Source organism: Falco cherrug, chromosome 9 (assembly GCF_023634085.1).
Source record: "Falco cherrug isolate bFalChe1 chromosome 9, bFalChe1.pri, whole genome shotgun sequence".
Lineage (NCBI taxonomy): Eukaryota > Metazoa > Chordata > Aves > Falconiformes > Falconidae > Falco > Falco cherrug.
In genome coordinates, this window is record NC_073705.1 from 11,183,374 (window position 1) to 11,195,626 (window position 12,253).

The 12,253-nt window shown below is 53.5% G+C and overlaps 1 protein-coding gene across 11 annotated transcripts in view; it reads right to left on the reverse strand.

Annotated features, from left to right (window-relative positions):
- The window catches only part of EXD3 (exonuclease 3'-5' domain containing 3), a 290,795-nt gene that overhangs the window by 79,907 nt on the left and 198,635 nt on the right, over positions 1-12,253 (reverse strand). The gene's annotated exons all lie outside the window — the stretch shown is intronic.

The following is a 12,253-nucleotide window of genomic DNA, read 5'->3' on the forward strand; positions in this document are numbered from 1 at the left end:
AAATCTTACGTCCCCTGGGGCGAGCAAAGAGCTCAGCTTGATGTGGCCTTGCTGGACTTCTGCAGGACAGCAAAGATGAGCCCATCCCTTCTTGGAGTGATACCTGGAAAGAGAGTGCTCAGCTCAGCAGCCAGCACATCACCCATGTAGGACATCAACTTCCAAACAGTCTCGATGGCTCAAGTACTAGTCTCTGCATGACACCAATGGCCAGTGTCAGCGTCCATTGGGATGGCCTGTGGTAGCTGCAGTGCCCTGCAATAGCTCAGTGAGCACAGCACCTTCACCTCCAAGCTGCCAGCACGTTCACACAAAAATGTGGACTGGTTGTTCATACATCTAGCGGCTGGCTGAAACAGAAATGGCATGTAAGAGAAGGGAAAGCAGCAGGTCGGACTCTCCTTCCAGGGAAAATCCAGGAAAGTCCATGGATATAGAGAGCTGAGAAGAGCTGAGACAGTGGAAACATGAAATCAGCCAACTGCACCGAGACACAAAATTCAAAAGAGGCCCCAGTGGGAATCTAAGGCAAACTCACTGCCAGGATAAAGGCTGCCGTTCGCATGGCCGGCAGCGACCACATTGCAAACCAGTGAAGTCATTATCAATTTCCATTCACAGCTACCGAGAGGCTTCAGAACAAGCCTGTGACATGGAAAATGCTGTGACTGGGATCCCAGTACCCTCCAGTCTGGTGCATTTTGTGATTATTGACCTTGCAGTGGGAAGCTCAGGAGGAGGAAATAGGCTCCTCTTTATCCCATGCCTCCATGAGAAACGAAGGGTGTTTCTGTTGAATTAGCTCGGGTGGCTGCTTTCCATCTCTGCGCAGACCAGAGTGAAGCGCAGAGCAACGTTCAGACCCCAAGCCTCAGCTATGGTTCCATGTGATTATTTATTTCTGTAGCCAAACACTAGATATATCATCTAAACCAGAGATGTTAAGAGGAGCCTCAAACTGTGTATCTTCATTCTTCTCTTTCCCTGCTTTTTTTAAAGAGTTCAGGACAAAGAACAGCAGAACCAGGCGAATGGTTTCATTATTTGGGAAACCCTTCTGGCAGACACACTCAGCTGAGTGGACTCAAGCAACTTCCCGTTCCTTACTTTGTGTTGAACATTTCTGTAGCTGTCTCGTATCTGGAAGAAAATCTCTGATCTGTGAACCTTGGAGTCTGGTACATTTACATTCATCAAAATCCATGGAGAAGCCACAAAAAGCACTGCTTTTTGTTGGGAAGTAGAAAAGAGGAAAAGCTTGAAGAGGTGAGGTGATTGCTGGTGAGTCCACAGCAGCATGTCCGTGCCATCGTCTATCCAAACCCAACACCGACACCTCCACCTGCCCAGCGCAGCTGCTGCTGGTCAAGATGAGCTCTGGGGACAGGGTCTTGCTCTCGCTGCCCAGTGCTGTGGGAGGGTCAGGTCCTCTTTAATGACTCAGCTCTGATTGCTCAAAATTCCACTGTCTTCCTGCCCGACCCCAGAGGGGCAGGGATCTAGAAACACATTTCTTGCCTTCATTCTGACACCCCAGGACATGCTCAAACTGGTATCTGGTTCAAAGGAGAAAGGTGAAAGCTTAGAAAATAGGAACCTTAGTAACCAAAATCCCCCAGTCATCACCCTGCTGGAGCAGCGGTACACCCAACGGTGGGTGTCCTCCAAGAGAGGACTCAGTGGCAGGTTTGATGTCTCCGTGTCCCTGGCATGATAGATGCAGCTGTTACTGCTCCAGTGCAGACCAGTACTCTTGATCCAAGACAGATCAATGCTGTAAGTTAACAACAGCCTGGGATTTTCTGCAGGCTCTCATGGAGCTGGGCACAAAAACCTCACAAAGCTCAAAACAGCCCCATGTCCCTCATCCGTGTGAGTGGCTGGAAATGCCATGCCGTGCCATGCCAGGGGAGTGGGCCGGGACAGTGCTGCCGCAGTGCCTCGCAGTGTGTGCTGTCCTTGCCAGGAAGCCGTTTGTCTGTGAGGCAAGGAAACAAGGAGGTTTTGGAGACGGCAATCCCATGCAGCTTCTCGCTGCTTTTCCCAGCTACTGATCCAAGAGCGCCTGTGTTTACTTCCAGCCTTCCTCTCTGCTCCGCTGCCAAGCAGCCTTAACCACTGGCAAACCACTCCACCAGGAAATGCTGTTGGATCGCATCAGATAAAAAGGCCATTGCACAGGGACACTTCGCTGACATTAACCCTGCTCTACCTGGGTCCCAGCAAGGTGCCCAAGGGCCGGGGTTACTGGCAGGCAAGCCACCCCCATGCATCGCCAGTTTTCTGCTACTGGGGTGCAAGCTGTCATACTGGGGGCTGCTCTGCAATGCAACAGTGCTGCAGCAGCTTGAATTACCTCCAAGCGGCACTGAGTCGCTTGCAGGCAGGGCAGAAGGACGTGCCAAGTGCACGTGGCTGTGGCTCCAGGTTCAAATCCCATGCACCAGTGGAGCCGCTCCTTCACAGCAGCAGGATGGTGGGATATCTGAGACGGTGCTACACGTCTGTGGGAGCTGCGGCTCCAGAGGGTTTGGCTTGCAGTGCAGCCAGACTGACTTCACCAGGGTCTTTGATTGACCCACTGGTCTGAAAGTGCTTTCAAGGAGCAAATGAGATGGGACTGCCCTGTGGGTCGTGGCGGCTCACCAGATGCTCACCATAGAGTGATGGGCCCTGGCTCAGCCTCTCCTCTGCTAAATGCAAGGGCACGTGCTGCCTCCTCAGGCATGGTGGCATGCTGGGCACGGCTGCGGGCACCCACTCAAGACCTGCCAGGACCCTCCCCAAAAGGCCTAACCCTCAGCAGCACCGTGAGGCTCAGACACTCAAGCAGGCCCAGGCCTGGCTCTGGCACAGCAACTCCTGTCAACCTGGGTATGCCACACCCCCCATTCCCTGGGTGCGAAGCCATCATGCTCCCAGACCCACACGTTCCCTGTGGCACAGTGTGTCACTGCCATGTGCTGAGGGCACCACCACCCTGGGCTCCATCTCCTCTTAGCAGGGGAGGGGAGGCAGGAAAGCAAGTAGCAATTAAAGAAAAAAAATGCACTGAACTGTCAGAAGTGTCATGCAGCAAGGTGCATGAAAAAATGCACCTCTCTGCAGCAGATGTCTGTATTTTCCACAAATTGCAGTCTCCTGGCCTTGCCAGCCAGCTGGCAGACGGGTATGGGACTGAGCTATCTGAGTGCTCACCGCCGCCTTCTCCCCGTCTTTTTGCACATTTGCAAAAAGCAAAGCTCAAAATGCGCACCTGGCGTGTCAGGTTGGCCGGGCTCACGGAGGGAGCAGTCCCACTACACAGAGTCACCGCTGCTGTGTGTGACTGCTGATGCCACGGCTGACATTTCAACACTTCCCCTTCAGCAAGAGGACAGTGGACAACTGTTACCTCTCATTCCAGCTGAGGCAGGCGGCTATTACAGGAACCAGGTGAGAAATAAGCCCACAGTTCGAGTGAGGTCAACATGAAAGTGACGGTTTAATAGAGCCTGGAAGGTAATCTCTGAGCAATCCCTTCTCACCACCTAACTCACTGTCTTTCTTTAATTATCCCAAATACTCCAGTTAGCAGCACCCCTTAAACCACAACTGTCCTGCCTGCTTTTCCTCTTGTGGGTGAGGGCTGGCGTGAGCCACACAGCAGCATGCTGGCTGGTCCCAGTGTGGCAGTGATCAGAGGGCAGAGGGAGGGGAGAGGACCTCTGCTCTTCCTCAGCTCCATTCCCAAAACAAACTCCATCCATACTGAGAAATGCCAACATTTTCATCACAGGAGAAAGGAAAAGAAAATCTATCCAAACCCCCAGCAAAGCCATCCTCCCTGGCAGAGTAGCAGCAGGCTGAGCAGCGAGTGACAAGCAGCCACCAATAAATCATCCTGGTCGCCCTCTGCACATGTGGAGATCCACTTCATTTTCCCTGTGTTTTAAGGAAGAGAAAGGCTATTTTAAACTGACCTTCAATAATCCGTGCTGCTGCATTGCTATTCTCACTTGCTAGGGCAGCAGCTGACCTGAGTTTGCTCTCACCTCTTACCAAGGACCAACCTCTGCATTAAGCCAACGCATCCAAAAGACAAATCCTGCCTGCACTTGAGGATGGGAGCAGAATGGGCCATCGCCAGCATTTGGTTGCCTAAATCAAGGGCTGAGCAAAAGCTGTAGCCATCCCTTTTGTCTCCTTGGCTTAAAGCAGGCTGCGCCCAGGCTCTGCAAAATCACCCAAATTCACCCCATCCCAGCCAGCAGCAGAATTACTGACAGGGCAGAACTTCTGCACACCAAAACCTGGTCGTGCAGAGGTAGCAGGCTCCCTTTTTTGGAAGAATACTTAGCAAAAGCAATCTGTTTAATAGCTTTGACATGCTTTAGCCCTACCGCTAGGCCTGTTCTGCTAATCCCTTCCCAGTGCTGCTTGCACACCCGCTCGGTCTGCAGGGAAGTGATCCTGTGTTTGACATACTTGTTATTGTGTCTAGCTCGCTCTCACGCCTGCTGGCCCGGGGCCAGGCACCAGAAGGACATAACCTTGAGCCAGGCTGAACCCTGCCTTTCCCAGCGATTGAAATGGGAGAGGGTCTGAAGCAGGAAAAACAAGGAGGCAGCTTTTCCCTTTCTTTTGGTGGCAATTCCCCCACCCTGCTGGGCCTGCCCAGCACATACACATTCCTGACACAGTGCCAGGATGGACATCGGGCAGCCTGCGGGGAGAGAATGCCCCGTCAGGGCGGAGGCAGAGTCCCGGAGGCTCCGCCGAGGCCAGAAGGAAACCTGCAGCTCCCTGCTAAGGTCAATACGAGGCTCTGACTCACCCAGCCAGCGCTGCACAAACAGGCCCTGCAAGCGAAACGTCCTCACAGACCGTCCCCCGAAGTCCATAATGAGATGCACTGGGAACAGCTCGACGCTACGACGCTACGTGTGCTTTGGGGTTGACGTTCTGCATTTCTCCTGGTCCTTAACCTGAGCTAAAACATGCTGTGCTATTGCTGTAGGTCCAACCATAGAGATAAGACCATCCAACCCACACCTCATGGATATACATTTCTTCTACAAACTCCTGGCAAAGCCTACGTGCTGCCCCACCATGCTCACGCATGATGGCTGTCCCTCCCCATTGCCTTCACAACTGGGTGACGGCAGGTGGCAATGGGGACAGGCCATGGTGCAACACGCTCTGCACCACCAAACACGGTCTTCTGAGCCTCCAGGCTCTCAGCAGCACTTCCACCGCCATCACATGTATCTTAAGCAAATCTAGAGGAGAAACCCTTGCAGCTGTCCTCCAGGCTTTGCAAGAGCCTTCTGAAACCCACCTTGGTCAGATGAAGCACAGACTGGGCAGGGTTTGTAGCCCCAGCCAGCACAAGTCATGGACGCTGCTCTTTGTCAGCTCACCTGGCAAAGCGAGCAATGCTTCAAACCCACGCGCAGTGACCAGCACACAGCTTGCAAAGGGCCTTCAGGAGCACATCTGAGCAGCAAAGATTTTTCGCATTACCTTCTTGAAATAACCTTGGCTATGGTCTTGCCTATGAACATGCTCGATCCTTAATGGTATGTTTCAGCTTCAAAAAAGGGGCCTGAATAAGGATGTACTAAAAAGAGGCATCTTTCAGGCTTTACACTGATGTTTTCTCTGCCAAGTGGTCCAGCTGCTGGATTCTGAACTGAAAATATGCTGTTACCATCTCCTATCATGATCACCTACCTGGAACTCAATGCAACTTCACAAATAATGGTCAGGGAATGCTCTGGGGACAGCTATTTGGCCTCAAATGGGGCAGGAGTTGTTTGAGAATCGAAAAAGCAATGCCAAGGCAATGTATGAGTCACAAAACCTGCAGCAAGGTCTGCTAGGGTTTAAGGTTTCTCATTACTGACAGCTCCACAGCAGCAAGGTCGTCTTCTGCCAGATCAGTTCCTTGACCATATTCTCAAAACAGGAGATACAACCTGCTCCTGAGCAGCCACTGTATCCACCTACCATGCTCCTTAGACAGATCTGCAATAAAATGCCCAAGATTTCACCCAATTCTAACAGGAATGGCTTCCCAAAGTTGTTCCTAACCAGCTTCACGACAGCTGTGCCAGGATCTGCCAGCCGAGGCCGTGGCAGCAGCACGCACCGTTCATTCCTCACTCAGTCCCGCAGAGCGCAGGCAGGGCAGGCAGGGCAGGCAGGGCAGGCTCTGTGTCCTGGCCTGGGGGCTGTCCCCGGGAAATCCGGCACTGCCCCGCAGGGCAGCCGCTCGGCTCGGCTGGGCTCCGCTCACCCGCGGGCACGGAAGCGGCTGCGAATGGGGACCCAGGGTCCCGGGAGCAGCAATCAGGGAAGGAAGCACCAGGCCCGGGACACTTGCAGATGAGACAGGAAGGGATTACACATATCCCACCGATCCAAACATGTGTCCCCCTTGAACAAAGCTATTCCTGCCTCTCCACGCAGCCGGGGCTGGGAACGGGCTCCCAGCTGCTCTGGGAACGCCGCGGATCACTTTCCTTTCCCACTGTCAGCACCTGCTTAGAGGTTACTTCCTATGACCTTCAGGGTAACCCCGTATCACGGTTTTACTGCCCTGAGAAAGAGATGGGGATGATAAACCAGGGCGAAGACGAGGAGCCCCTTCCCTCCCCCTTGCGATCCCTCCAGCCCCAGCGGACACACAGCCTTCCCGAGCGCCCGGGGTCTGCGCTGCGGAGCCGAGTCCCCTGAGGGCAGCCTGCGTGCACTCTCTCCCATCAAGCTAGAGACCAAGGCAGGAATAATATGAACATATATTTTTAGCAGCAGCGAATTATTTCTCTTACAGAAGGAATATTTCCATGCTGGGCTTTTTCCCTTCCCTTATCACAGATTGTATATTTAGAGCGTGAGAACTCTACCTCGCACAAACAAATGTTGCCAGGCCCCCGTGCTTGGTGAGGGATCTGCTTCTGGCCTCTCCAACGTGCCCCTTTTTCGGACACCCCCCCTCCATCATTGCTCCACAAGTGGGAACTGTCAAAGGGATTGCTGAGTTTGGGAGATTCTGTAGAAAGGAAAGGAAAATGCACTCCAGAGAGTTATCCATCAGCACGTTTGTTAAATCGTAGCTGCAAGAAGCTGAGCTGTAGGAAACCCAGGGCAGCCCCCCAGCCCTGCTGCAGCGACAAGCAGCTCCTCCAGCACGAGCTCCACCGCTTCCCCTCTGGCTGCAGGTGCAAGCAGGGAGCCCAAGGGACGGCTGGAACAGTTGGGGACGTGTCCAGGGTGATCTGAATGCTAAAACACATCATACTTGCCAGCAGAGAGTCTCACCCAAAGAGTGGATTTACAGCCCACGCTGTACAAAGCCCGTGAATGAAAGGTCACGGGTGCTTAAACCCCCTTCCCACCATGTATGCAAGTGCCAGGTTAATGGAGTGGGACATCAAACTCCTGTAGCCTCTTGTTTTCACTCTGCCTTCCCATCCCTCTTGCACACTGGAGGCTGTGCAGCCCTGCCCTGCCTCCCTGCCCGCCTGGCCGCTGCTGGGAGCTGCTCTCTGGCAGGGAAGCTGTGGCCAGCCGCGCAGCCCTGGATCGTGGCTATGGAGGCTTCTCATTCCTAGAGAGGAGGCTGATTTCACAGGCTGACCGTGGCAAACGTCTCTGCGATTTCTGTAGTTTGTCATGGATGAGCCGTTAGGAACCGCTGGATCTGCGTGCCCTGCTCCGCCAGGGAAGTGAGACGGCACGATTCCTCCTGGCCAACCAGGCCCAAACACTCCCCGTGGCCCCTCTAATGCAGATTTAACGCATTTCAAACAAAAATGCATCAAATGCCTTATTTCCACACCGAACATGGGGATTTCACGGTCTGGGTGACTTTCATGACATCGAGATTGATATGGACTCTTAATCATAGGTAACAGTTGCTGGATGAAGCCCCAGGGCGAGGGCTTGGTGTCCCAGATGCCCGCCTGTGTTTGCTCCTCTCAGCTTTGCTCTGTTTGTTTTCCCCACACCTCTGCACGGGGCACCCGCCCTCCCACCGAGAATGAAATGTCAAGTCATTGGGCTTTTTGCAAATCACAGCACCGTGCCTTTTGACCTGCACCAAGAGAACTACACTGGCAGCATGGGAACGGAAACGAACCCGACTGGTTAAATGCTCATAATTTGTGGTCAGAGGCAGCGCCGTACAGGCAAAGCTTGCAACGAGCGGCTTACACATTCAGGAGCTCCCACAGAGGTACATGCACAGCTGTTTCACAGGAGAAAAAGCGATGCACACTGAGTCAAGGTGGGTTTTGCTCGCAGTCAGACATCCAGGCCCTTGGTGCCAGCCTGTGCATCTGGTGGTGCAACATCCCAAGGCCCACCCAGCATGGAGCAGGCTGGGAGCGTGGTGGGCAAGGGAGGCAAGGCTCAGGCTGGCCGTGAATCCTGTCTCCCATGTGAAGTTTGGAAGATTTATGCATCCCCACCTGTACACACTGGTTTTCCTACTCTGTCCAGTGCATACTTGAGCATTCAAGAAAAGAATGGCTTATCTGGGCATGTTAGTGCTCCCATTCTTAATCTTCTTGATCTGAATTTCCACCAATTGACAGGGATTTTCCCAGCTATGAGTTTTCCCATTGCAATCAGAAACAGCTGCAAATGTGTCACCTCCAAACTCAGATCCTGACCCTGCATGTCCTTGATGCCTGTCTCCAGAGGATGTTCCCACCTACCTGCAGACCCAGTGGTGGCAAGATGGGCAGGGCTCTGGCCTGCCCCATGCATCACCACAGTTCTCAAATCAGGTCACCCACCAGCTCTTTTATTTCTGTTAATGGTCTATGGGTGCAGCTGAGAAAGCATTAGAGGAGTTTCCACACTCGGCAGATGGGCTGGGGCTGTGGCAAGGCTCACAGTCTCTCCCATTGCTGACTTGGAAGAGGGGAAGAGCAACTAGAGACAGCAGAGCCAGTCTGTGACCTGCAGCAAGGAGCCCCAGACTTCATTCAGTCACCTCTAAGGTTGAGCACGGGCTCAGTCCTGAAGAGACCACACCAGACTCCTCTCCAGTTTTCCTCTCAGTAATCTGACCATTGCTCTCAGAGGCACTGGCCCGAAGAGGAGGGCTGGAGCCCTTTCCCTAACCCGGCTCCATTGAACATCCTGATTTCCACCACCCTGCTAGGTTAGGGCCAGCTCTACACCCACTGCAGAGCTCCCCTTGCCACATACTGATGGCCTGAAGCACCTCTGATCCCTTCACCTGGGGAGGATCCAGTGGAGAAAACCTTGAAGAGCTGAGTCTCACCTCACCTATCCACCCAGTGCCTCCCTGGAGGCAAAACAATGTGGGGTGGAGATCGACAGCTCACAGTGCAAACCTCCCACCCCCAAAGACAGGAGGTCCTCTCCAGCTTGTCCCACCTCTGAGCTGGGACAAACCTTCCTCTGTTGTTTCTCCCCCCATGGCTGCAGGCAGGCAGGTTAGCACAGCCTGGGCACAGGAGATGCTCTAGGTGAAGCTGGTCACACATCACAGGGCCTGAAAAGGCACAGCCCAGATGCAGGAGGTGGCATCCCACCTCCCCACAGAGCTCAAACTTCTGCCCTGGCTTGTGCATAGGCTCAGGCATTTCTGGAGAGATGACAGATGCGTCTGGGGGCTTGGGGGAGCTCTGCATACAGTGATCAGAGCAAACAGGCTGTAGCAGTGACAAGAGCGTTTGTCAGGAGGCCCAGGAGCTGCCTCATGGAGGGAGAGGTCTCCATCAGCCCCAGAAGCCACCCGGCGCGGGGAGCCGGTGCCTGGCGCAGCCCTCTGGGAGAGGGTCAGCAGGCGGGAGGAAAATAGAAGAGCAAAGGACAGTTCTCTGCCAAGACTCGTTTCTCCCATGCATGGGGCCAAGATCGGTTGCAATGATATCAGACCCACGTACTGTTTGGAGTTGGCTCGTCTCTGCAGGACACAAACTCTCTGGCACGGAGCTGCGCTGCGCGAGGCTGAGCCCAGAAGCTGAGCTGCACCATGTGAACCACTACGAGTAGAAACGAAATCCCATTGAAATGGGAGCACATTCGACACAGTGTCCAGAGCACAGCTATCCTAGAGCCAAGCTGGCAGCGGGAAGAACAAGCACTGGTGTCTCTCACCTGCTCACCAAACACACAGTGAACACTGCTTGCTGTGGCTCTCTCTCTCGGAGGAGCCCAAGGAACACGGGACAGGCAGAGACGGGCACTGCCTGCTGCTGGAAGCCTGAAGTTAATGGGGGAAAGTAGGAGGCTGGAAAGCTAGAAACCATTTGCAAGTGTTTCTCATGACCAGGATTTCTGAGAAAAGTGGTCTGAAAAGGACCAACGGGCTAAAACTCAAACCCTGGCTTCTTCCTGGCAGAGGGATCTATACGATTTGGGCTCCATACCAGCAGTGCATGGCCCGGGCTGGGCCAGCTGGCAGGACCGTGGGTGAGGGACCAGTGGCTGCCAGAGAAGCCCAGGGCCAGGCAGATATTTCAGGAACCAAGGAACCCTGGCTGCTCCTGGCTGAATACCTTAGTCCAGAAAAATACTTCAGATGGGGGTGGGTGGGGGGAAGCAAGAAGTATCAGCCAAAAAGCTGCAAGGGAAAGCAGATGCATGTTTGGGGCAGTATTTGAATCGAAAAACCAGACAGTGGGAGTGTGAAAATGAGATTTCCAGACGCTCCTCTTCTGTGTGACCAGATGACTGGCTACAGGAACACACCATTTGATACTGGGAGATGCATGTCCATGCACATCATTCACTGGGTATTTCCAAAATTGCTGTCTGCCCAGTCCTTGCATGAAGGAAACGTCCTTTCCACTGGCACCGCTCTGCCTTTGTTATCTTCTTATTGTGGTGTTACCACCCCAAAATATTTTAGGCCCTTGGGAAGGCAATCCCTGGGCATGTGCTCCAAGAGCCAGGAGGAACAGCAAGTTTTCCCATAGGGGCCATGTCCCCATGTTGCTGTGGTCACTACTGAGAGGCACAAAGAGACCTGAAACACCCAGCAGAACCACTCAAAGGTTAAACCTGAAGGTTGGGGTGAAGACTTCACCCACTGAGAAACAAAGGGAGTGTTTTGCACCATGCCTGTTGCTTGAGGCGCCCTACTCCCTTGTGCAGGCAGAGCTGGTGTCAAAATTCCTGGTGTGAAGGAGAGAAGAGTCCAGTCCATCTCGCCACCACTCTGTCACCCGTGGAGCAGTTATGCTGAGAAGGGGGCAGGAGCAGGATGGATGCGGCGCTGAGCAAGGAGGATGTGGGGAGAGCTACCGTTCGGCTGTCTTGAGGCTCAATGACGCAGCTGCAATCCAGCAGCTGCAACAGAAACCATCTGCCTGTGCGCTGGGCTGGACAAGCGGGAAGACAGCAGGAAGGATTTCCAGGATGAGAGGGCTGCAAGGGAGGCAGGGTCTCCCGTGAGATGGATGGAGAGGAGTGTGGTGGAGGTTTTCCTGCAATAACCATCCCTGCTGGGCTTGGGTTACCCTGTAGTGGAGAATGGAGAGGTAGGAAGGTGGGGTCAAGTCCTCTGTGAAGAGAGTTCAGAAAGGATCTAGACAGAGGAATGAAGGCACAAAGAGATAAGAAACAGCCCCTGCAAACAGTCCCTGGCAAGTCTTTGGTGGCACCTTCTGCCACCCAGCCCGTAGGAAGCCTCTGGGCAGTCTGCTCTCACAGAGGGGAGGGGAAAGCTTAATTCAACCGAAAATAAGCAGCTGTGTTCAGAAGCACCTCTGGGTTTGCATGGATCTTGGGTTCACTTATAGACTGCATAATTGCTCTGCCTACAGATGATCTTCCCTTGCTCGGTATCTGTTGTTTCACTGCTACTATGGCAGCAGTTTGATGGATGAATTTAAGGGTCACATCCAGTAGTTTTGTTCTGGATTCTCGCTGCCGCACCACTAGATCCTCGCTGACATGCAAGTCAGGAAAATCCCATGCAGTCTTCAGCACATGAGACTTCACGGGGAAGGCCACCAAGGGACTATTCTCTTTCTGAAAGGATGAGAAACTCATTACCACCACAGATGGCCCAGCTCTTCCAGGCCCCTTGCCTAAAATGCCAGTCCAGCAAAGGCCACAGGCTTTATAAGATTACAGCTACTCGAAGTTTATGAGGTTACATAAAACATTTACGGTGGGTGTATTAGTAACACAGTGGCCTCTGTTTATGGCTGGTGCATGCCCGCTGCAAAGCAGGGGTGACCCCAAGGCTTAGCTGGAGCCCATGTGCTGGTATTTGGATCGC